The following is a 24,597-nucleotide window of genomic DNA, read 5'->3' as shown; positions in this document are numbered from 1 at the left end:
GGTTGCAAGGCGTGCGGTTGGGGTTGCAAGGCGTGCGGTTGGGGTTGCAAGGAGTGCTGTTGGGGTTGCAAGGCGTGCTGTTGGGGTTGCAAGGCGTGCTGTTGGGGTTGCAAGGCGTGCTGTTGGGGATGCAAGGCGTGCAGTTGGGGATGCAAGGAGTGCGGTTGGGTTTGCAAGGCGTGCTGTTGGGGATGCAAGGCGTGCAGTTGGGGATGCAAGGAGTGCGGTTGGGTTTGCAAGGCGTGCGGTAGAGGTTGCAAGGAGTGAGGTTGGTGTTCCAAGGAGGGCGGTTGGAGTTCCAAGGCGTGCGGTTGGGGTTGCAAGACGTGCGGTTGGGCTCACAAAGTGTGCGGTTGGGGTCGCATATTGTGCGGTTACGGTCGCAAGGAGTGCGGTTACGGTCGCAAGGAGTGCGGTTGGGGTCGCAAGGAGTGCGTTTGTGGTCGCAAGGCGTACAGTTGGGGTCGCAAGGAGTGCGGTTGGGGTCGCAAGGAGTGCGGTTACGGTCGCAAGGCGTGCGGTTGGGGTAGCAAGGCGTGCGGTTGGGGTCGCAAGGAGTGCGGTTGGGGTCGCAAGGAGTGCGGTTGGGGTCGCAAGGAGTGCGGTTGGGGTCGCAAGGAGTGCGGTTTGGGTCGCAAGGAGTGCGGCTGGGGCCGCAAGGTGTGAGGCTGGGGCTGCAAGGAGTGCGGTTAAGTTCGCAAGGAGTGCTGTTCGGGCTGCAAGGGGAGTTGGGTGGGGGATGCAAGTCATGCGGCTGCGGTTGCAAGGAGTGCGGCTGGGGTTGAAAGGAGTGCGGTTGGGGTTGCAAGGAATGCAGTTGGGGTTGCAAGGAGTGCGGCTGGGGTTGAAAGGAGTGCGGTTCGGGTTGCAAGGGGAGTTGGGTGGGGGATGCAAGTCATGCGGCTGCGGTTGCAAGGAGTGCGGCTGGGGTTGAAAGGAGTGCGGTTGGGGTTGCAAGGAATGCAGTTGGGGTTGCAAGGAGTGCAGTTGGGGTTGAAAGGAGTGCGGTTGGGGTTCCAAGGAATGCAGTTGGGGTTGCAATGAGTGCGGTTGGGGTTGCAAGAAGTACGGTTGGGGTTGCAAGGAGTGCGGTTAGGGTCGCAACGAGTGCGGTTGGGGTCGCAAAGTGTGCGGTTGGGGTCCAAGGAGTGCGGTTGGGGTCACAATGAGTGCGGTTGGGGTCGCAAGGAGTGCAGTTACGGTCGCAAGGAGTGCGGTTGGGGTCACAAGAAGTGCGGTTGGGGTTGTCAGGAGTGCGGTTGGGGTAGCAAAGCCAGCGGTTGGAGTTGCAAGGAGTGCGGTTGGGGTTGTAAGGAGTGCGGTTGGGGTTGCAAGGCGTGCGGTTGAGGTTGCAAGGAGTGCGGTTGGGGTTGCAAGGCGTGCGGTTCGGGTTGCAACGAGTGCGGTTGGGGTTGCAACGAGTGCGGTTGGGGTTGCAACGAGTGCGGTTGGGGTTGCAACGAGTGCGGTTGGGGTTGCAACGAGTGCGGTTGGGGTTGCAAGGCGTGCGGTTGGGTTTGCAAGGCGTGCGGTTGGGGTTGTAAGGAGTGCGGTTGGGGTCACAAGGAGTGCAGTTGAGGTCGCAAGGAGTGCGGTTACGGTCGCAAGGAGTGCGGCTGGGGTCGCAAGGAGTGCGGTTACGGTCGCAAGGAGTGCGGTTACGGTCGCAAGAAGTGCGGTTACGGTCGCAAGTAGTGCGGTTGGGGTTGCAAGGCGTGCGGTTGGGGTTGCAAGGAGTACGCTTGGGGTTGCAAGACGTGCGGTTGGGGTGGAAAGTTGTGCGGTTGGGGGTGCAAGGAGTGCGGTTGGGGGTGCAAGGAGTGCGGTTGAGGTTGCAAGTAGTATGGTTGGGGTTGCAACGAGTGCGGTTGGGGTTGCAAGGCGTGCGGTTGGGGTTGCAAGGCGTGCGGTTGGGGTTGCAAGGCGTGCGGTTGGGGTTGCAAGGCGTGCGGTTGGGGTTGCAAGGAGTGCGGTTGGGGTTGCAACGAGTGCGGTTGGGGTTGCAAGGAGTGCGGTTGGTGTTGCAAGGAGTGTGGTTCGGGTTGCAAGGCGTGCGGTTGGGGTTGCAACGTGTGCGGTTGGGGTCGCAAAGTGTGCGGTTACGGTCGCAAGGTGTGCGGTTGGGGTCACAAGGAGTGCGGTTGGGGTCACAAGGAGTGCGGTTGGGGTCACAAGGAGTGCGGTTGGGGTCACAAGGAGTGCGGTTGGGGTAGCAAAGCCTGCGGTTGGAGTTGCAAGGAGTGCGGTTGGGGTTGTAAGGAGTGCGGTTGGGGTTGCAAGGAGTGCGGTTGGGGTTGCAAGGCGTGCGGTTGGGGTTGCAAGGCGTGCGGTTGGGGTTGCAAGGCGTGCGGTTGGGGTTGCAAGGAGTGCGGTTGGGTTTGCAAGGCGTGCGGTTGGGGTTGCAAGGCGTGCTGTTGGGGATGCAAGGCGTGCGGTTGGGGTCGCATATTGTGCGGTTACGGTCGCAAGGAGTGCGGTTAAGGTCGCAAGGAGTGCGGTTACGGTCGCAAGGAGTGCGGTTGGGGTCGCAAGGGGTGCGTTTGTGGTCGCAAGGCGTACAGTTGGGGTCGCAAGGAGTGCGGCTGGGGTCGCAAGGAGTGCGATTGGGGTCGTAAGGAGTGCGGTTGGGGATGCAAGGAGTGTGGTTGGAGTTGCAAGGCGTGCGGTTGGGGTTGCAAGGAGTGCGGTTGGGGTAGCAAGGCGTGCGGTTGGGGTCGCAAGGAGTGCGGTTGGGGTCGCAAGGAGTGCGGTTGGGGTCGCAAGGAGTGCGGTTAAGTTCGCAAGGAGTGCTGTTCGGGTTGCAAGGGGAGTTGGGTGGGGGATGCAAGTCATGCGGCTGCGGTTGCAAGGAGTGCGGCTGGGGTTGAAAGGACTGCGGTTGGGGTTGCAAGGAATGCAGTTGGGGTTGCAAGAAGTACGGTTGGGGTTGAAAGGAGTGCGGTTGGGGTTGCAAGGAATGCGGTTGGGGTTGCAAGGGGTGCGGCTGGGGTTGTAAGGAGTGCGGTTGGGGATGCAAGGAGTGCGGTTGGAGTCGTAAGGAGTGCGGTTTGGGTCGCAAGGAGTGCGGTTTGGGTCGCAAGGAGTGCGGTTTGGGTCGCAAGGAGTGCGGTTTGGGTCGCAAGGAGTGCGGTTTGGGTCGCAAGGAGTGCGGCTGGGGCCGCAAGGAGTGAGGCTGGGGCCGCAAGGAGTGCGGTTGGGTTCGCAAGGAGTGCGGTTCGGGTTGCAAGGGGAGTTGGGTGGGGGATGCAAGTCATGCGGCTGCGGTTGCAAGGAGTGCGGCTGGGGTTGAAAGGAGTGCGGTTGGGGTTGCAAGGAATGCAGTTGGGGTTGCAAGGACTGCAGTTGGGGTTGAAAGGAGTGCGGTTGGGGTTCCAAGGAATGCAGTTGGGGTTGCAACGAGTGCGGTTGGGGTTGCAACGAGTGCGGTTGGGGTTGCAAGGCGTGCGGTTGGGGTTGCAACGAGTGCGGTTGGGGTTGCAAGGCGTGCGGTTGGGGTTGCAAGGCGTGCGGTTGGGGTTGCAACGAGTGCGGTTGGGGTTGCAACGAGTGCGGTTGGGGTTGCAAGGAGTGCGGTTGGGAATGCAAGGCGTGTGGTTCGGGTTGCAACGAGTGCGGTTGGGGTCGCAAGGAGTGCGGTTGGGGTTGCAAGGCGTGCGGGTGGGGTTGCAAGGAGTGAGGTTGGTGTTCCAAGGAGGGCGGTTGGAGTTCCAAGGCGTGCGGTTGGGGTTGCAAGGCGTGTGGTTGGGGTTGCAAGGATGCAGTTGGGGTCGCAAGACGTGCGGTTGGGGTCGCAAGACGTGCGGTTTGGGTCGCAAGGAGTACGGTTACTGTCGCAAGGAGTGCGGTTACGGTCGCAAGGAGTGCGGTTACGGTCGCAAGGAGTGCGGTTACGGTCGCAAGGAGTGCGGTTACGGTCGCAAGGAGTGCGGTTAGGGTCGCAAGTAGTGCGGTTACGGTCGCAAGGAGTGCGGTTACGGTCGCAAGGAGTGCGGTTGGAGTCGCAAGGAGTGCGGTTGTGGTCGCAAGGAGTGCGGTTGGGGTTGCAACGAGTGCTTTTGGGGTTGCAAGGAGTGCGGTTGGTGTTGCAAGGAGTGCGGTTGAGGGTGTCAGGAGTGCAGTTGGGGTTGCAAGGAGTGCGGTTGGGGATGCAAGGCGTGTGGTTCGGGTTGCAACGAGTGCGGTTGGGGTCGCAAGGAGTGCGGTTGGGGTCGCAAGGAGTGCGGTTGGGGTTGCAAGGCGTGCAGTTGGAGTTGCAAGGAGTGCGGTTGGGTTTGCAAGGCATACGGTAGAGGTTGCAAGGAGTGAGGTTGGTGTTCCAAGGAGGGCGGTTGGAGTTCCAAGGCGTGCGGTTAAGGATGCAAGGCGTGTGGTTCGGGTTGGAACGAGTGCGGTTGGGGTCGCAAGGAGTGCGGTTGGGGTTGCAAGGCGTGCGGTTGGGGTTGGAAGGAGTGCGGTTACGGTCGCAAGGAGTGCGGTTAGGGTCGCAAGGAGTGCGGTTAGGGTCGCAAGGAGTGCGGTTACGGTCGCAAGGAGTGCGGTTACGGTCGCAAGGAGTGCGGTTACGGTCGCAAGGAGTGAGGTTGGAGTCGCAAGGAGTGCGGTTTGGGTCGCAAGGAGTGCGGCTGGGGTCGCAAGGAGTGCGCTTTGGGTTGCAAGGAGCGCGGTTAGGTTCGCAAGGAGTGCGGTTGGGGCTGCAAGGCATGCGGTTGGGGCTGCAAGGCGTGCGGTTGTGGTCGCAAGGAGTGCGGTTGTGGTCGCAAGGAGTGCGGTTGTGGTCGCAAGGAGTACGGTTGGGGTCGCAAGGAGTGCGGTTAGGTCCGCAAGGAGTGCGGATGTGGTCGCAAGGAGTGCGGTTAGGTTCGCAAGGAGTGCGGTTGGGGCTGCAAGGCGTGCGGTTGGGGCTGCAAGGCGTGCGGTTGGGGTTGCAAGGCGTGCGGTTGGGGTTGCAAGGCGTGCGGTTGGGGTTGCAAGGAGTGCTGTTGGGGTTGCAAGGCGTGCTGTTGGGGTTGCAAGGCGTGCTGTTGGGGTTGCAAGGCGTGCTGTTGGGGATGCAAGGCGTGCAGTTGGGGATGCAAGGAGTGCGGTTGGGTTTGCAAGGCGTGCTGTTGGGGATGCAAGGCGTGCAGTTGGGGATGCAAGGAGTGCGGTTGGGTTTGCAAGGCGTGCGGTAGAGGTTGCAAGGAGTGAGGTTGGTGTTCCAAGGAGGGCGGTTGGAGTTCCAAGGCGTGCGGTTGGGGTTGCAAGACGTGCGGTTGGGCTCACAAAGTGTGCGGTTGGGGTCGCATATTGTGCGGTTACGGTCGCAAGGAGTGCGGTTACGGTCGCAAGGAGTGCGGTTGGGGTCGCAAGGAGTGCGTTTGTGGTCGCAAGGCGTACAGTTGGGGTCGCAAGGAGTGTGGCTGGGGTCGCAAGGAGTGCGATTGGGGTCGTAAGGAGTGCGGTTGGGGATGCAAGGAGTGTGGTTGGAGTTGCAAGGCGTGCGGTTGGGGTTGCAAGGAGTGCGGTTGGGGTAGCAAGGCGTGCGGTTGGGGTCGCAAGGAGTGCGGTTGGGGTCGCAAGGAGTGCGGTTGGGGTCGCAAGGAGTGCAGTTGGGGTCGCAAGGAGTGCGGTTTGGGTCGCAAGGAGTGCGGCTGGGGCCGCAAGGTGTGAGGCTGGGGCTGCAAGGAGTGCGGTTAAGTTCGCAAGGAGTGCTGTTCGGGCTGCAAGGGGAGTTGGGTGGGGGATGCAAGTCATGCGGCTGCGGTTGCAAGGAGTGCGGCTGGGGTTGAAAGGAGTGCGGTTGGGGTTGCAAGGAATGCAGTTGGGGTTGCAAGGAGTGCGGCTGGGGTTGAAAGGACTGCGGTTGGGGTTGCAAGGAATGCAGTTGGGGTTGCAAGAAGTATGGTTGGGGTTGAAAGGAGTGCGGTTGGGAATGCAAGGCTTGTGGTTCGGGTTGCAACGATTGCGGTTGGGGTTGCAAGGAGTGCGGTTAGGGTCGCAAGGAGTGCGGTTGGGGTCGCAACGAGTGCGGTTGGGGTCGCAAGGAGTGCGTTTGGGGTCACATGGAGCGCGGTTGGTGTTGCAAGACGTGCGGTTGGGGTTGCAAGGCATGCGGTTGGGGTTGCAAAGTGTGCGGTTGGGGTCGCAAGAGTGCGGTTGGGGTCGCAAGGTGTGCGGTTAGGTTCGCAAGGAGTGCGGTTAGGTTCGCAAGGAGTGCGGTTGGGGTTGCAAGGCGTGCGGTTGGGGATGCAAGGCGTGCGGTTGGGTTTGCAAGGAGTGCGGTTGGGTTTGCAAGGCGTGCTGTTGGGGTTGCAAGGCGTGCTGTTGGGGATGCAAGGCGTGCAGTTGGGGATGCAAGGAGTGCGGTTGGGTTTGCAAGGCGTGCTGTTGGGGATGCAAGGCGTGCATTTGGAGTTGCAAGGAGTGCGGTTGGGGTTGCAAGGCGTGCGGTAGAGGTTGCAAGGAGTGAGGTTGGTGTTCCAAGGAGGGCGGTTGGAGTTCCAAGGCGTGCGGTTGGGGTTGCAAGACGTGCGGTTGGGCTCACAAAGTGTGCGGTTGGGGTCGCATATTGTGCGGTTACGGTCGCAAGGAGTGCAGTTAGGGTCGCAAGGAGTGCGGTTACGGTCGCAAGGAGTGCAGTTGGGGTCGCAAGGAGTATGTTTGCGGTCGAAAGGCGTACAGTTGGGGTCGCAAGGAGTGCGGCTGGGGTCGCAAGGAGTGCGATTGGGGTCGTAAGGAGTGCGGTTGGGGATGCAAGGAGTGTGGTTGGAGTTGCAAGGCGTGCGGTTGGGGTTGCAAGGAGTGCAGTTGGGGTAGCAAGGCGTGCGGTTGGGGTCGCAAGGAGTGCGGTTGGGGTCGCAAAGAGTGCGGTTGGGGTCGCAAGGAGTGCGGTTGGGGTCGCAAGGAGTGCGGTTCGGGTCGCAAGGGGAGTTGGGTGGGGGATGCAAGTCATGCGGCTGCGGTTGCAAGGACTGCGGCTGGGGTTGAAAGGAGTGCGGTTGGGGTTGCAAGGAATGCAGTTGGGGTTGCAAGGAGTGCGGTTGGGGTTGCAAGGCGTGCGGTTCGGGTTGCAACGAGTGCGGTTAGGGTTGCAAGGATTGCGGTTAGGGTTGCAAGGAGTGCGGTTGGGGTCGCAAGGAGTGCGGTTGGGGTCGCAAGGAGTGCGGCTGGGATCGGAAGGAGTGCGGTTGGGGTCGCAAGGAGTGCGGCTTGGATCGGAAGGAGTGCGGTTGGAGTTGCAAAGCGTGCGGTTGGTGTTGCAAGGAGTGCGGTTGGGGTTGCAAGGCGTGCGGTTGGGGTTGCAAGGCGTGCGGTTGGGGTTGCAAGGAGTGCGGCTGGGATCGGAAGGCGAGCGGTTGGCGTCGCAAGGAGTGCGGTTGTGGTCGCAAGGCGTGTTGGTTTAGGTTGCAACGAGTGCGGTTGGGGTTGCAAGGAGTGCGGTTGGGTTTGCAAGGCGTGCGGTAGAGGTTGCAAGGACTGAGGTTGGTGTTCCCAGGAGTCTGGTTGGAGTTCCAAGGAGTGCGGTTGAGGGTGTCAGGAGTGCAGTTGGGGTTGCAAGGAGTGCGGTTGGGGTTGCAAGGAGTGCGGTTGGGGTTGCAAGGAGTGCGGTTGGGGATGCAACGAGTGCGGTTGGGGTCACAAGGAGTGCGGTTGGGGTCTCAAGGAGTGCGGTTGGGGTTGCAAGGCGTGCAGTTGGAGTTGCAAGGAGTGCGGTTGGGTTTGCAAGGCATACGGTAGAGGTTGCAAGGAGTGAGGTTGGTGTTCCAAGGAGGGCGGTTGGAGTTGCAAGGCGTGCGGTTGGAGTTGCAAGGAGTGCGGTTGGGGATGCAAGGCGTGTGGTTCGGGTTGGAACGAGTGCGGTTGGTGTTGCAAGGCGTGTGGTTCGGGTTGCAACGAGTGCGGTTGGGGTCGCAAGGAGTGCGGTTGGGGTTGCAAGGCGTGCGGGTGGGGTTGCAAGGAGTGAGGTTGGTGTTCCAAGGAGGGCGGTTGGAGTTCCAAGGCGTGCGGTTGGGGTTGCAAGGCGTGTGGTTGGGGTTGCAAGGATGCAGTTGGGGTCGCAAGACGTGCGGTTTGGGTCGCAAGGAGTACGGTTACTGTCGCAAGGAGTGCGGTTACGGTCGCAAGGAGTGCGGTTACGGTCGCAAGGAGTGCGGTTACGGTCGCAAGGAGTGCGGTTACGGTCGCAAGGAGTGCGGTTAGGGTCGCAAGTAGTGCGGTTACGGTCGCAAGGAGTGCGGTTACGGTCGCAAGGAGTGCGGTTGGAGTCGCAAGGAGTGCGGTTGTGGTCGCAAGGAGTGCGGTTGGGGTTGCAACGAGTGCTTTTGGGGTTGCAAGGAGTGCGGTTGGTGTTGCAAGGAGTGCGGTTGAGGGTGTCAGGAGTGCAGTTGGGGTTGCAAGGAGTGCGGTTGGGGATGCAAGGCGTGTGGTTCGGGTTGCAACGAGTGCGGTTGGGGTCGCAAGGAGTGCGGTTGGGGTCGCAAGGAGTGCGGTTGGGGTTGCAAGGCGTGCAGTTGGAGTTGCAAGGAGTGCGGTTGGGTTTGCAAGGCATACGGTAGAGGTTGCAAGGAGTGAGGTTGGTGTTCCAAGGAGGGCGGTTGGAGTTCCAAGGCGTGCGGTTAAGGATGCAAGGCGTGTGGTTCGGGTTGGAACGAGTGCGGTTGGGGTCGCAAGGAGTGCGGTTGGGGTTGCAAGGCGTGCGGTTGGGGTTGGAAGGAGTGCGGTTACGGTCGCAAGGAGTGCGGTTAGGGTCGCAAGGAGTGCGGTTAGGGTCGCAAGGAGTGCGGTTACGGTCGCAAGGAGTGCGGTTACGGTCGCAAGGAGTGCGGTTACGGTCGCAAGGAGTGAGGTTGGAGTCGCAAGGAGTGCGGTTTGGGTCGCAAGGAGTGCGGCTGGGGTCGCAAGGAGTGCGCTTTGGGTTGCAAGGAGCGCGGTTAGGTTCGCAAGGAGTGCGGTTGGGGCTGCAAGGCATGCGGTTGGGGCTGCAAGGCGTGCGGTTGTGGTCGCAAGGAGTGCGGTTGTGGTCGCAAGGAGTGCGGTTGTGGTCGCAAGGAGTACGGTTGGGGTCGCAAGGAGTGCGGTTAGGTCCGCAAGGAGTGCGGATGTGGTCGCAAGGAGTGCGGTTAGGTTCGCAAGGAGTGCGGTTGGGGCTGCAAGGCGTGCGGTTGGGGCTGCAAGGCGTGCGGTTGGGGTTGCAAGGCGTGCGGTTGGGGTTGCAAGGCGTGCGGTTGGGGTTGCAAGGAGTGCTGTTGGGGTTGCAAGGCGTGCTGTTGGGGTTGCAAGGCGTGCTGTTGGGGTTGCAAGGCGTGCTGTTGGGGATGCAAGGCGTGCAGTTGGGGATGCAAGGAGTGCGGTTGGGTTTGCAAGGCGTGCTGTTGGGGATGCAAGGCGTGCAGTTGGGGATGCAAGGAGTGCGGTTGGGTTTGCAAGGCGTGCGGTAGAGGTTGCAAGGAGTGAGGTTGGTGTTCCAAGGAGGGCGGTTGGAGTTCCAAGGCGTGCGGTTGGGGTTGCAAGACGTGCGGTTGGGCTCACAAAGTGTGCGGTTGGGGTCGCATATTGTGCGGTTACGGTCGCAAGGAGTGCGGTTACGGTCGCAAGGAGTGCGGTTGGGGTCGCAAGGAGTGCGTTTGTGGTCGCAAGGCGTACAGTTGGGGTCGCAAGGAGTGCGGTTGGGGTCGCAAGGAGTGCGGTTACGGTCGCAAGGCGTGCGGTTGGGGTAGCAAGGCGTGCGGTTGGGGTCGCAAGGAGTGCGGTTGGGGTTGCAAGGAGTGCGGTTGGGGTCGCAAGGAGTGCGGTTGGGGTCGCAAGGAGTGCGGTTTGGGTCGCAAGGAGTGCGGCTGGGGCCGCAAGGTGTGAGGCTGGGGCTGCAAGGAGTGCGGTTAAGTTCGCAAGGAGTGCTGTTCGGGCTGCAAGGGGAGTTGGGTGGGGGATGCAAGTCATGCGGCTGCGGTTGCAAGGAGTGCGGCTGGGGTTGAAAGGAGTGCGGTTGGGGTTGCAAGGAATGCAGTTGGGGTTGCAAGGAGTGCGGCTGGGGTTGAAAGGAGTGCGGTTCGGGTTGCAAGGGGAGTTGGGTGGGGGATGCAAGTCATGCGGCTGCGGTTGCAAGGAGTGCGGCTGGGGTTGAAAGGAGTGCGGTTGGGGTTGCAAGGAATGCAGTTGGGGTTGCAAGGAGTGCAGTTGGGGTTGAAAGGAGTGCGGTTGGGGTTCCAAGGAATGCAGTTGGGGTTGCAATGAGTGCGGTTGGGGTTGCAAGAAGTACGGTTGGGGTTGCAAGGAGTGCGGTTAGGGTCGCAACGAGTGCGGTTGGGGTCGCAAAGTGTGCGGTTGGGGTCCAAGGAGTGCGGTTGGGGTCACAATGAGTGCGGTTGGGGTCGCAAGGAGTGCAGTTACGGTCGCAAGGAGTGCGGTTGGGGTCACAAGAAGTGCGGTTGGGGTTGTCAGGAGTGCGGTTGGGGTAGCAAAGCCAGCGGTTGGAGTTGCAAGGAGTGCGGTTGGGGTTGTAAGGAGTGCGGTTGGGGTTGCAAGGCGTGCGGTTGAGGTTGCAAGGAGTGCGGTTGGGGTTGCAAGGCGTGCGGTTCGGGTTGCAACGAGTGCGGTTGGGGTTGCAACGAGTGCGGTTGGGGTTGCAACGAGTGCGGTTGGGGTTGCAACGAGTGCGGTTGGGGTTGCAACGAGTGCGGTTGGGGTTGCAAGGCGTGCGGTTGGGTTTGCAAGGCGTGCGGTTGGGGTTGTAAGGAGTGCGGTTGGGGTCACAAGGAGTGCAGTTGAGGTCGCAAGGAGTGCGGTTACGGTCGCAAGGAGTGCGGCTGGGGTCGCAAGGAGTGCGGTTACGGTCGCAAGGAGTGCGGTTACGGTCGCAAGAAGTGCGGTTACGGTCGCAAGTAGTGCGGTTGGGGTTGCAAGGCGTGCGGTTGGGGTTGCAAGGAGTACGCTTGGGGTTGCAAGACGTGCGGTTGGGGTGGAAAGTTGTGCGGTTGGGGGTGCAAGGAGTGCGGTTGGGGGTGCAAGGAGTGCGGTTGAGGTTGCAAGTAGTATGGTTGGGGTTGCAACGAGTGCGGTTGGGGTTGCAAGGCGTGCGGTTGGGGTTGCAAGGCGTGCGGTTGGGGTTGCAAGGCGTGCGGTTGGGGTTGCAAGGCGTGCGGTTGGGGTTGCAAGGAGTGCGGTTGGGGTTGCAACGAGTGCGGTTGGGGTTGCAAGGAGTGCGGTTGGTGTTGCAAGGAGTGTGGTTCGGGTTGCAAGGCGCGCGGTTGGGGTTGCAACGTGTGCGGTTGGGGTCGCAAAGTGTGCGGTTACGGTCGCAAGGTGTGCGGTTGGGGTCACAAGGAGTGCGGTTGGGGTCACAAGGAGTGCGGTTGGGGTCACAAGGAGTGCGGTTGGGGTCACAAGGAGTGCGGTTGGGGTAGCAAAGCCTGCGGTTGGAGTTGCAAGGAGTGCGGTTGGGGTTGTAAGGAGTGCGGTTGGGGTTGCAAGGAGTGCGGTTGGGGTTGCAAGGCGTGCGGTTGGGGTTGCAAGGCGTGCGGTTGGGGTTGCAAGGCGTGCGGTTGGGGTTGCAAGGAGTGCGGTTGGGGTTGCAAGGAGTGCGGTTGGGTTTGCAAGGCGTGCGGTTGGGGTTGCAAGGCGTGCTGTTGGGGATGCAAGGCGTGCGGTTGGGGTCGCATATTGTGCGGTTACGGTCGCAAGGAGTGCGGTTACGGTCGCAAGGAGTGCGGTTACGGTCGCAAGGAGTGCGGTTGGGGTCGCAAGGGGTGCGTTTGTGGTCGCAAGGCGTACAGTTGGGGTCGCAAGGAGTGCGGCTGGGGTCGCAAGGAGTGCGATTGGGGTCGTAAGGAGTGCGGTTGGGGATGCAAGGAGTGTGGTTGGAGTTGCAAGGCGTGCGGTTGGGGTTGCAAGGAGTGCGGTTGGGGTAGCAAGGCGTGCGGTTGGGGTCGCAAGGAGTGCGGTTGGGGTCGCAAGGAGTGCGGTTGGGGTCGCAAGGAGTGCGGTTAAGTTCGCAAGGAGTGCTGTTCGGGTTGCAAGGGGAGTTGGGTGGGGGATGCAAGTCATGCGGCTGCGGTTGCAAGGAGTGCGGCTGGGGTTGAAAGGACTGCGGTTGGGGTTGCAAGGAATGCAGTTGGGGTTGCAAGAAGTACGGTTGGGGTTGAAAGGAGTGCGGTTGGGGTTGCAAGGAATGCGGTTGGGGTTGCAAGGGGTGCGGCTGGGGTTGTAAGGAGTGCGGTTGGGGATGCAAGGAGTGCGGTTGGAGTCGTAAGGAGTGCGGTTTGGGTCGCAAGGAGTGCGGTTTGGGTCGCAAGGAGTGCGGTTTGGGTCGCAAGGAGTGCGGTTTGGGTCGCAAGGAGTGCGGTTTGGGTCGCAAGGAGTGCGGCTGGGGCCGCAAGGAGTGAGGCTGGGGCCGCAAGGAGTGCGGTTGGGTTCGCAAGGAGTGCGGTTCGGGTTGCAAGGGGAGTTGGGTGGGGGATGCAAGTCATGCGGCTGCGGTTGCAAGGAGTGCGGCTGGGGTTGAAAGGAGTGCGGTTGGGGTTGCAAGGAATGCAGTTGGGGTTGCAAGGACTGCAGTTGGGGTTGAAAGGAGTGCGGTTGGGGTTCCAAGGAATGCAGTTGGGGTTGCAACGAGTGCGGTTGGGGTTGCAACGAGTGCGGTTGGGGTTGCAACGAGTGCGGTTGGGGTTGCAACGAGTGCGGTTGGGGTTGCAAGGCGTGCGGTTGGGGTTGCAAGGCGTGCGGTTGGGGTTGCAACGAGTGCGGTTGGGGTTGCAACGAGTGCGGTTGGGGTTGCAAGGAGTGCGGTTGGGAATGCAAGGCGTGTGGTTCGGGTTGGAACGAGTGCGGTTGGTGTTGCAAGGAGTGCGGTTGGGGTTGCAAGGAGTGCGGTTCGGGTTGCAAGGCGTGCGGTTGGGGTTGCAAAGTGTGCGGTTGGGGTTGCAAAGTGTGCGGTTGGGGTCGCAAAGTGTGCGGTTACGGTCGCAAGGTGTGCGGTTGGGGTCACAAGGAGTGCGGTTGGGGTCACAAGGAGTGCGGTTGGGGTCACAAGGAGTGCGGTTGGGGTAGCAAAGCCTGCGTTTGGAGTTGCAAGGAGTGCGGTTGGGGTTGTAAGGAGTGCGGTTGGGGTTGCAAGGAGTGCGGTTGGGGTTGCAAGGAGTGCGGTTGGGATTGTAAGGAGTGCGGTTGAGGTCGCAAGGAGTGCGGTTGGGGTCGCAAGGAGTGCGGTTGGGGTCGCAAGAGTGCGGTTGGGGTCGCAAGGTGTGCGGTTAGGGTCGCAAGTAGTGCGGTTGGGGTTGCAAGGAGTGCGGTTGGGGTAGCAAAGCCTGCGGTTGGAGTTGCAAGGTGCGCGGTTGAGGTCGCAAGGAGTGCGGTTGGGGTCGCAAGGAGTGCGGTTAGGTTCGCAAGGAGTGCGGTTGGGGTTGCAAGGAGTGCGGTTGGGGTTGCAAGGCGTGCTGTTGGGGTTGCAAGGCGTGCGGTTGGGGTTGCAAGGAGTGCGGTTGGGTTTGCAAGGCGTGCGGTTGGGGTTGCAAGGCCTGCTGTTGGGGTTGCAAGGCGTGCTGTTGGGGATGCAAGGCGTGCGGTTGGGGTCGCATATTGTGCGGTTACGGTCGCAAGGAGTGCGGTTACGGTCGCAAGGAGTGCGGTTACGGTCGCAAGGAGTGCGGTTACGGTCGCAAGGAGTGCGGTTGGGGTCGCAAGGAGTGTGTTTGTGGTCGCAAGGCGTACAGTTGGGGTCGCAAGGAGTGCGGCTGGGGTCGCAAGGAGTGCGATTGGGGTCGTAAGGAGTGCGGTTGGGGATGCAAGGAGTGTGGTTGGAGTTGCAAGGCGTGCGGTTGGGGTTGCAAGGAGTGCGGTTGGGGTAGCAAGGCGTGCGGTTGGGGTCGCAAGGAGTGCGGTTGGGGTCGCAAGGAGTGCGGTTGGGGTCGCAAGGAGTGCGGTTGGGGTCGCAAGGAGTGCGGTTTGGGTCGCAAGGAGTGCGGTTTGGGTCGCAAGGAGTGCGGCTGGGGCTGCAAGGTGTGAGGCTGGGGCCGCAAGGAGTGCGGTTAAGTTCGCAAGGAGTGCTGTTCGGGTTGCAAGGGGAGTTGGGTGGGGGATGCATGTCATGCGGCTGCGGTTGCAAGGAGTGCGGCTGGGGTTGAAAGGACTGCGGTTGGGGTTGCAAGGAATGCAGTTGGGGTTGCAAGAAGTACGGTTGGGGTTGAAAGGAGTGCGGTTGGGGTTGCAAGGAATGCGGTTGGGGTTGCAAGGAGTGCGGTTGGGGATGCAAGGAGTGCGGTTGGAGTCGCAAGGAGTGCGGTTTGGGTCGCAAGCAGTGCGGTTTGGGTCGCAAGGAGTGCGGTTTGGGTCGCAAGGAGTGCGGTTTGGGTCGCAAGGAGTGCGGTTTGGGTCGCAAGGAGTGCGGTTTGGGTCGCAAGGAGTGAGGCTGGGGCCGCAAGGAGTGCGGTTGGGTTCGCAAGGAGTGCGGTTCGGGTTGCAAGGGGAGTTGGGTGGGGGATGCAAGTCATGCAGCTGCGGTTGCAAGGAGTGCGGCTGGGGTTGAAAGGAGTGCGGTTGGGGTTGCAAGGAATGCAGTTGGGGTTGCAAGGAGTGCAGTTGGGGTTGAAAGGAGTGCGGTTGGGGTTCCAAGGAATGCAGTTGGGGTTGCAATGAGTGCGGTTGGGGTTGCAAGAAGTACGGTTGGGGTTGCAAGGAGTGCGGTTAGGGTCGCAACGAGTGCGGTTGGGGTCGCAAAGTGTGCGGTTGGGGTCCAAGGAGTGCGGTTGGGGTCACAATGAGTGCGGTTGGGGTCGCATATTGTGCGGTTACGGTCGCAAGGAGTGCGGTTACGGTCGCAAGGAGTGCGGTTGGGGTCGCAAGGAGTGCGTTTGTGGTCGCAAGGCGTACAGTTGGGGTCGCAAGGAGTGCGGCTGGGGTCGCAAGGAGTGCGATTGGGGTCGTAAGGAGTGCGGTTGGGGATGCAAGGAGTGTGGTTGGAGTTGCAAGGCGTGCGGTTGGGGTTGCAAGGCGTGCGGTTGGGGTTGCAAGGAGTGCGGTTGGGGTAGCAAGGAGTGCGGTTGGGGTCGCAAGGAGTGCGGTTGGGGTCGCAAGGAGTGCGGTTTGGGTCGCAAGGAGTGCGGTTTGGGTCGCAAGGAGTGCGGCTGGGGCCGCAAGGTGTGAGGCTGGGGCCGCAAGGAGTGCGTTTAAGTTCGCAAGGAGTGCTGTTCGGGTTGCAAGGGGAGTTGGGTGGGGGATGCAAGTCATGCGGCTGCGGTTGCAAGGAGTGCGGCTGGGGTTGAAAGGACTGCGGCTGGGGTTGCATGGAATGCAGTTGGGGTTGCAAGAAGTACGGTTGGGGTTGAAAGGAGTGCGGTTGGGGTTGCAAGGAATGCGGTTGGGGTTGCAAGGAGTGCGGCTGGGGTTGTAAGGAGTGCGGTTGGGGATGCAAGGAGTGCGGTTGGAGTCGCAAGGAGTGCGGTTTGGGTCGCAAGGAGTGCGGTTTGGGTCGCAAGGAGTGCGGTTTGGGTCGCAAGGAGTGCGGTTTGGGTCGCAAGGAGTGCGGCTGGGGCCGCAAGGAGTGAGGCTGGGGCCGCAAGGAGTGCGGTTGGGTTCGCAAGGAGTGCGGTTCGGGTTGCAAGGGGAGTTGGGTGGGGGATGCAAGTCATGCGGCTGCGGTTGCAAGGAGTGCGGCTGGGGTTGAAAGGAGTGCGGTTGGGGTTGCAAGGAATGCAGTTGGGGTTGCAAGGAGTGCAGTTGGGGTTGAAAGGAGTGCGGTTGGGGTTCCAAGGAATGCAGTTGGGGTTGCAATGAGTGCGGTTGGGGTTGCAAGAAGTACGGTTGGGGTTGCAAGGAGTGCGGTTGGGGTCCAAGGAGTGCGGTTGGGGTCACAATGAGTGCGGTTGGGGTCGCAAGGAGTGCGGTTACGGTCGCAAGGAGTGCGGTTGGGGTCACAAGAAGTGCGGTTGGGGTTGTCAGGAGTGCGGTTGGGGTAGCAAAGCCAGCGGTTGGAGTTGCAAGGAGTGCGGTTGGGGTTGTAAGGAGTGCGGTTGGGGTTGCAAGGCGTGCGGTTGAGGTTGCAAGGAGTGCGGTTGGGGTTGCAAGGCGTGCGGTTGGGGTTGCAACGAGTGCGGTTGGGGTTGCAACGAGTGCGGTTGGGGTTGCAACGAGTGCGGTTGGGGTTGCAACGAGTGCGGTTGGGTTTGCAAGGCGTGCGGTTGGGTTTGCAAGGAGTGCGGTTGGGGTCACAAGGAGTGTAGTTGAGGTCGCAAGGAGTGCGGTTACGGTCGCAAGGAGTGCGGCTGGGGTCGCAAGGAGTGCGGTTACGGTCGCAAGCAGTGCGGTTGGGGTCGCAAGGCGTGCGGTTCGGGTTGCAACGAGTGCGGTTGGGTTTGCAAGGCGTGCGGTTGGGTTTGCAACGAGTGCGGTTGGGGTTGCAACGAGTGCGGTTGGGGTAGCAAAGCCTGCGGTTGGAGTTGCAAGGAGTGCGGTTGGGGTTGTAAGGAGTGCGGTTGGGGTTGCAAGGAGTGCGGTTGGGGTTGCAAGGAGTGCGGTTGGGGTTGCAAGGAGTGCGGTTGGGGTTGCAAGGAGTGCGGTTGGCGTTGCAAGGAGAGCGGTTGGGGTTGCAAGGCATGCGGTTGGGGTCGCAAGAGTGCGGTTGGGGTCGCAAGGTGTGTGGTTAGGGTCGCAAGGAGTGCGGTTGGGGTTGCAAGGAGTGCGGTTGGGGTAGCAAAGCCTGCGGTTGGAGTTGCAAGGTGTGCGGTTGAGGTCGCAAGGAGTGCGGTTGGGGTCGCAAGGAGTGCGGTTGGGGTCGCAAGAGTGCGGTTGGGGTCGCAAGGTGTTCGGTTAGGGTCGCAAGGAGTGCGGTTGGGGTTGCAAGGAGTGCGGTTGGGGTCGCAAGGAGTGCGGTTGGGGTCGCAAGGAGTGTGGCTGGTGTCGCAAGGATTGCGGGTACGGTCGCAAGGCGTGTGGTTGGGGTTGCAAAGAGTGCGGTTGGAGTTGCACGGCGTGCAGTTGGGATTGTCAGGAGTGCGGTTGGCGTTGCAAGGAGTGCGGTTGGCGTTGCAAGCAGTGCGGTTGGGGTAGCAAGGAGTGCGGTTGGGGTTGTAAGGAGTGCGGTTGGGGTTGGAACGAGTGCGGTTGGTGTTGCAAGGAGTGCGGTTGGGGATGCAAGGCGTGTGGTTCGGGTTGCAACGAGTGCGGTTGGGGTTGCAAGGAGTGTGGTTAGGGTCGCAAGGAGTGCAGTTGGGGTCGCAACGAGTGCGGTTGGGGTCGCAAGGAGTGCGTTTGGGGTCACATGGAGCGCGGTTGGTGTTGCAAGACGTGCGGTTGGGGTTGCAAGGCGTGCGGTTGGGGTTGCAAAGTGTGCGGTTGGGGTCACAAGTAGTGCGGTTGGGGTCACAAGGAGTGCGGTTGGGGTAGCAAAGCCTGCGTTTGGAGTTGCAAGGAGTGCGGTTGGGGTTGCAAGGAGTGCGGTTGGGGTTGCAAGGAGTGCGGTTGGGGTTGCAAGGAGTGCGGTTGGGGTTGCAAGGAGTGCGGTTGGGGTTGTAAGGAGTGCGGTTGGCGTTGCAAGGAGTGTGGTTGGGGTTGCAAGGCATGCGGTTGGGGTCGCAAGAGTGCGGTTGGGGTCGCAAGGAGTGCGGTTGGGGTTGCAAGGAGTGCGCTTGGGGTAGCAAAGCCTGCGGTTGGAGTCGCAAGGTGTGCGGTTGAGGTCGCAAGGAGTGCGGTTGGGGTCGCAAGGCATGCGGTTGGGGTCGCAAGAGTGCGGTTGGGGTCGCAAGGTGTGCGGTTAGGGTCGCAAGGAGTGCGGTTGGGGTAGCAAAGCCTGCGGTTGGAGTTGCAAGGTGTGCGGTTGAGGTCGCAAGGAGTGCGGTTGGGGTCGCAAGGAGTGCGGTTGGGGTCGCAAGAGTGCGGTTGGGGTCGCAAGGTGTGCGGTTAGGGTCGCAAGGAGTGCGGTTGGGGTTGCAAGGAGTGCGGTTGGGGTAGCAAAGCCTGCGGTTGGAGTTGCAAGGTGTGCGGTTGAGGTCGCAAGGAGTGCGGTTGGGGTCGCAAGGAGTGCGGTTGGGGTCGCAAGGAGTGTGGCTGGTGTCGCAAGGAGTGCGGTTGGCGTTGCAAGGAGTGCGGTTGGGGTTGCAAAGAGTGCGGTTGGGGTTGCAAGGAGTGCGGTTGCGGTTGCAAGGAGTGCGGTTGGGGTAGCAAGGAGTGCGGTTGGGGTTGCAAGGAGTGCGGTTGGCATTGCAAGGCATGCGGTTGGGGTCGCAAGGAGTGCGGTTGGGGTCGCAAGGAGTGCGGTTGGGGTCGCAAAGAGTGCGGTTGGGGTTGCAAGGAGTGCGGTTGGGGTCGCAAAGATTGCGGTTGGGGTTGCAACGCATGCGGTTGGGGTTGCAACGCATGCGGTTGGGGTCGCAAGGAGTGCGGTTGGGGTAGCAAGGAGTGCGGTTGGGGTTGCAAAGCGTGCAGTTGGGGTTGCAAGTTGTGTGGTTGGGGTTGCAAGGAGTGCGGTTGGGGTTGCAAGGCATGCGGTTGGGGTCGCAAGGAGTGCGGTTGGGGTCGCAAGGAATGCGGTTGGGGTTGCAAGGCGTGTGGTTGGGGTTGCAAGGAGTGCGGTTTGGGTCGCAAGGAGTGCGGTTGGGGTCGCAAGGAGTGCGGTTGCGGTTGCAAGGAGAGTTGGGTGGGGAATGCAAGGCATGCGGCTGCGGTTGCAAGGAGTGCGGTTGGGGTAGCAAGGAGTGCAGTTGGGGTTGCAATGAGTGCGGTTGGGGTTGCAAGGAGTACGGTTGCAGTCGCAAGGAGTGCGGTTACGGTCGCAAGGAGTGCGGTTGGGGTCGCAAGGAGTGCGGCTGGGGTCGCAAAGAGTGCGGTTGGGGTTGCAAGGCATGCGTTTGGGGTCGCAAAGAGTGCGGTTGGGGTCGCAAGGAGTGCGGTTGGGGTCGCAAGGAGTGCGGTTGGGGTCGCAAGGAGTGCGGCTGGGGTCGCAAGGAGTGCGGTTTGGGTTGCAAGGAGTGCGGTTAGGTTCGCAAGGAGTGCGGTTGTGGTCGCAAGGAGTGCGGTTGGGGTCGCAAGGAGTGCGGTTAGGTTCGCAAGGAGTGCAGTTGTGGTCGCAAGGAGTGCGGTTAGGTTCGCAAGGAGTGCGGTTGGGGTCGCAAGGAGTGCGGTTGGGGTTGCAAGGCGTGCGGTCGGGGTTGCAAGGCGTGCGGTTGTGGTTGCAAGGCGTGCGGTTGGGTTTGCAAGGAGTGCGGTTGGGTTTGCAAGGCGTGCTGTTGGGGTTGCAAGGCGTGCTGTTGGGGTTGCAAGGCGTGCTGTTGGGGATGCAAGGCGTGCAGTTGGGGATGCAAGGCGTGCAGTTGGGGATGCAAGGAGTGCGGTTGGGTTTGCAAGGCGTGCTGTTGGGGATGCAAGGCGTGCATTTGGAGTTGCAAGGAGTGCGGTTGAGTTTGCAAGGCGTACGGTAGAGGTCGTAAGGAGTGCGGTTGGGGATGCAAGGAGTGTGGTTGGAGTTGCAAGGCGTGCGGTTGGGGTTGCAAGGAGTGCGGTTGGGGTAGCAAGGCGTGCGGTTGGGGTCGCAAGGAGTGCGGTTGGGGTCGCAAGGAGTGCGGTTTGGGTCGCAAGGAGTGCGGTTTGGGTCGCAAGGAGTGCGGTTTGGGGCGCAAGGAGTGCGGTTTGGGTCGCAAGGAGTGCGGTTTGGGTCGCAAGGAGTGCGGTTAAGTTCGCAAGGAGTGCTGTTCGGGTTGCAAGGGGAGTTGGGTGGGGGATGCAAGTCATGCGGCTGCGGTTGCAAGGAGTGCGGCTGGGGTTGAAAGGAGTGCGGTTGGGGTTGCAAGGAATGCAGTTGGGGTTGCAAGGAGTGCGGCTGGGGTTGAAAGGACTGCGGTTGGGGTTGCAAGGAATGCAGTTGGGGTTGCAAGAAGTACGGTTGGGGTTGAAAGGAGTGCGGTTGGGGTTGCAAGGAATGCAGTTGGGGTTGCAAGGAGTGCGGCTGTTGTTGTAAGGAGTGCGGTTGGGGATGCAAGGAGTGCGGTTGGAGTCGTAAGGAGTGCGGTTTGGGTCGCAAGGAGTGCGGTTTGGGTCGCAAGGAGTGCGGTTTGGGTCGCAAGGAGTGCGGTTTGGGTCACAAGGAGTGCGGCTGGGGCCGCAAGGAGTGAGGCTGGGGCCGCAAGGAGTGCGGTTAAGTTCGCAAGGAGTGCGGTTGGGGTTGCAAGGGGAGTTGGGTGGGGGATGCAAGTCATGCGGCTGCGGTTGCAAGGAGTGCGGTTGGGGTTCCAAGGAATGCGGTTGGGGTTGCAATGAGTGCGGTTGGGGTTGCAAGAAGTACGGTTGGGTTTGCAACGAGTGCGGTTGGGGTCGCAAAGTGTGCGGTTGGGGTCCAAGGAGTGCGGTTGGGGTCACAATGAGTGCGGTTGAGGTCGCAAGGAGTGCGGTTACGGTCGCAAGGAGTGCGGTTACGGTCGCAAGGAGTGCGGTTGGGGTTGTCAGGAGTGCGGTTGGGGTCCAAGGAGTGCGGTTGGGGTCACAATGAGTGCGGTTGGCGTCGCAAGGAGTGCGGTTACGGTCGCAAGGAGTGCGGTTGGGGTCACAAGAAGTGCGGTTGGGGTTGTAAGGAGTGCGATTGGGGTTGCAAGGCGTGCGGTTGGGGTCACAAGGAGTGCGGTTGAGGTCGCAAGGAGTGCGGTTACGGTCGCAAGGAGTGCGGCTGGGGTCGCAAGGAGTGCGGTTACGGTCGCAAGGAGTGCGGTTACGGTCGCAAGGAGTGCGGTTACGGTCGCAAGTAGTGCAGTTGGGGTTGCAAGGCGTGCGGTTGGGGTTGCAAGGAGTGCGGTTGGGGTAGCAAGGCGTGCGGTTGGGGTTGCAAGGAGCACGCTTGGGGTTGCAAGACGTGCGGTTGGAGTTGCAAGGCGTGCGGTTGGGGTTGCAAGGAGTGCGGTTGGGGTAGCAAGGCGTGCGGTTGGGGTCGCAAGGAGTGCGGTTGGGGTCGCAAGGAGTGCGGTTGGGGTCGCAAGGAGTGCGGTTGGGGTCGCAAGGAGTGCGGTTGGGGTCGCAAGGAGTGCGGCTGGGGCCGCAAGGTGTGAGGCTGGGGCTGCAAGGAGTGCGGTTAAGTTCGCAAGGAGTGCTGTTCGGGTTGCAAGGGGAGTTGGGTGGGGGATGCAAGTCATGCGGCTGCGGTTGCAAGGAGTGTGGCTGGGGTTGAAAGGAGTGCGGTTGGGGTTGCAAGGAATGCAGTTGGGGTTGCAAGGAGTGCGGCTGAGGTTGAAAGGACTGCGGTTGGGGTTGCAAGGAATGCAGTTGGGGTTGCAAGAAGTACGGTTGGGGTTGAAAGGAGTGCGGTTGGGGTTGCAAGGAATGCAGTTGGGGTTGCAAGGAGTGCGGCTGGGGTTGTAAGGAGTGCGGTTGGGGATGCAAGGAGTGCGGTTGGAGTCGTAAGGAGTGCGGTTTGGGTCGCAAGGAGTGCGGTTTGGGTCGCAAGGAGTGCGGCTGGGGCTGCAAGGAGTGAGGCTGGGGCCGCAAGGAGTGCGGTTAAGTTCGCAAGGAATGCGGTTCGGGTTGCAAGGGGAGTTGGGTGGGGGATGCAAGTCATGCGGCTGCGGTTGCAAGGAGTGCGGCTGGGGTTGAAAGGAGTGCGGTTGGGGTTGCAAGGAATGCAGTTGGGGTTGCAAGGTGTGCAGTTGGGGTTGAAAGGAGTGCGGTTGGGGTTCCAAGGAATGCAGTTGGGGTTGCAATGAGTGCGGTTGGGGTTGCAAGAAGTACGGTTGGGTTTGCAAGAAGTGCGGTTAGGGTCGCAACGAGTGCGGTTGGGGTCGCAAAGTGTGCGGTTGGGGTCCAAGGAGTGCGGTTGGGGTCACAATGAGTGCGGTTGGGGGTGCAAGGAGTACGCTTGGGGTTGCAAGATGTGCGGTTGGGGTTGCAAGTTGTGCGGTTGGGGGTGCAAGGAGTGCGGTTGGGGGTGCAAGGAGTGCGGTTGAGGTTGCAAGTAGTACGGTTGGGGTCGCAAGGAGTGCGGTTGGGGTCGCAAAGAGTGCGGTTGGGGTTGCAAGGAGTGCGGTTGGGGTCGCAAAGAGTGCGGTTGGGGTTGCAAGGAGTGCGGTTGGCGTTGCAAGGAGTGCGGTTGGCGTTGCAAGGAGTGCGGTTGGGGTAGCAAGGAGTGTGGTTGGGGATGCAAGGCGTGTGGTTCGGGTTGCAACGAGTGTGGTTGGGGTTGCAAGGAGTGCGGTTAGGGTCGCAAGGAGTGCGGTTGGGGTCGCAACGAGTGCGGTTGGGGTCGCAAGGAGTGCGTTTGGGGTCACATGGAGCGCGGTTGGTGTTGCAAGACGTGCGGTTGGGGTTGCAAAGTGTTAGGTTGGGGTCGCAAAGTGTGCGGTTACGGTCGCAAGGTGTGCGGTTGGGGTCACAAGGAGTGCGGTTGGGGTCACAAGGAGTGCGGTTGGGGTCACAAGGAGTGCGGTTGGGGTCACAAGGAGTGCGGTTGGGGTAGCAAAGCCTGCGGTTGGAGTTGCAAGGAGTGCGGTTGGGGTTGTAAGGAGTGCGGTTGGGGTTGTAAGGAGTGCGGTTGGGATTGTAAGGAGTGCGGTTGGCGTTGCAAGGAGTGCGGTTGGGGTTGCAAGGCATGCGGTTGGGGTTGCAAGGCATGCGGTTGGGGTTGTAAGGAGTGCGGTTGGGGTCGCAAGGTGTGCGGTTAGGGTCGCAAGGAGTGCGGTTGGGGTTGCAAGGAGTGCGGTTGGGGTAGCAAAGCCTGCGGTTGGAGTTGCAAGGTGTGCGGTTGAGGTCGCAAGGAGTGCGGTTGGGGTCGCAAGGAGTGCGGTTGGGGTCGCAAGAGTGCGGTTGGAGTGGCAAGGTGTGCGGTTAGGGTCGCAAGGAGTGCGGTTTGGGTTGCAAAGCCTGCGGTTGGAGTTGCAAGGTGTGCGGTTGAGGTCGCAAGGAGTGCGGTTGGGGTCGCAAGGAGTGCGGTTGGGGTCACAAGGAGTGCGGTTGGGGTCACAAGGAGTGCGGTTGGGGTAGCAAAGCCTGCGGTTGGAGTTGCAAGGAGTGCGGTTGGGGTTGTAAGGAGTGCGGTTGGGGTTGTAAGGAGTGCGGTTGGGATTGTAAGGAGTGCGGTTGGCGTTGCAAGGAGTGCGGTTGGGGTTGCAAGGCATGCGGTTGGGGTTGCAAGGCATGCGGTTGGGGTTGTAAGGAGTGCGGTTGGGGTCGCAAGGTGTGCGGTTAGGGTCGCAAGGAGTGCGGTTGGGGTTGCAAGGAGTGCGGTTGGGGTAGCAAAGCCTGCGGTTGGAGTTGCAAGGTGTGCGGTTGAGGTCGCAAGGAGTGCGGTTGGGGTCGCAAGGAGTGCGGTTGGGGTCGCAAGAGTGCGGTTGGAGTGGCAAGGTGTGCGGTTAGGGTCGCAAGGAGTGCGGTTTGGGTTGCAAAGCCTGCGGTTGGAGTTGCAAGGTGTGCGGTTGAGGTCGCAAGGAGTGCGGTTGGGGTCGCAAGGAGTGCGGTTGGGGTCGCAAGGAGTGCGGTTGGGGTCGCAAGGAGTGTGGCTGGTGTTGCAAGGAGTGCGGTTGGGGTTGCAAGGAGTGCGGTTGGGGTAGCAAGGAGTGCGGTTGGGGTAGCAAGGAGTGCGGTTGGGGTTGCAAGGAGTGCGGTTGGGGTTGCAAGGAGTGCGGTTGGGGTAGCAAGGAGTGCGGTTGGGGTTGTAAGGAGTGCGGTTGGCGTTGCAAGGCATGCGGTTGGGGTCGCAAGGAGTGCCCTTGGGGTCGCAAAGAGTGCGGTTGGGGTCGCAAGGAGTGCGGTTGGGGTTGCAAGGAGTGCGGTTGGCGTTGTGAGGAGTGCGGTTGGGGTTGCAACGCATGCGGTTGGGGTCGCAAGGAGTGCGGTTGGGGTCGCAAAGAGTGCGGTTGGGGTCGCAAAGAGTGCGGTTGGGGTCGCAAGGAGTGCGGTTGGGGTAGCAAAGCCTGCGGTTGGAGTTGCAAGGAGTGCGGTTGGGGTTGTAAGGAGTGCGGTTGGGGTTGTAAGGAGTGCGGTTGGGGTTGCAAGGAGTGCGGTTGGCGTTGCAAGGAGTGCGGTTGGGGTTGCAAGGCATGCGGTTGGGGTTGTAAGGAGTGCGGTTGGGGTCGCAAGGTGTGCGGTTAGGGTCGCAAGGAGTGCGGTTGGGGTAGCAAAGCCTGCGGTTGGAGTTGCAAGGTGTGCGGTTGAGGTCGCAAGGAGTGCGGTTGGGGTCGCAAGGAGTGCGGTTGGGGTCGCAAGGAGTGCCGTTGGAGTTGCACGGCGTGCGGTTGGGATTGTCAGGAGTGCGGTTGGCATTGCAAGGAGTGCGGTTGGGGTCGCAAAGAGTGCGGTTGGGGTTGCAAGGAGTGCGGTTGGGGTAGCAAGGAGTGCGGTTGGGGTTGTAAGGAGTGCGGTTGGCGTTGCAAGGCATGCGGTTGGCGTCGCAAGGAGTGCAGTTGTGGTCGCAAGGAGTGCGGTTGGGGTCGCAAAGAGTGCGGTTGTGGTTGCAAGGAGTGCGGTTGGGGTTGCAAGGAGTGCGGTTGGCGTTGCAAGGAGTGTGGTTGGGGTTGTAAGAAGTGCGGTTGGGGTTGCAACGCATGCGGTTGGGGTCGCAAGGAGTGCGGTTGGGGTCGCAAGGAGTGCGGTTGGGGTCGCAAGGAGTGCGGTTGGGGTCGCAAGGAGTGCGGTTGGGGTCGCAAGGAGTGCGGTTGGGGTCGC

The sequence above is a fragment of the Pristiophorus japonicus genome, chromosome 11, assembly GCF_044704955.1.
Source record: "Pristiophorus japonicus isolate sPriJap1 chromosome 11, sPriJap1.hap1, whole genome shotgun sequence".
Classification (NCBI taxonomy): Eukaryota; Metazoa; Chordata; class Chondrichthyes; family Pristiophoridae; genus Pristiophorus; species Pristiophorus japonicus.
Note: the sequence above shows the minus strand (reverse complement) of the source record.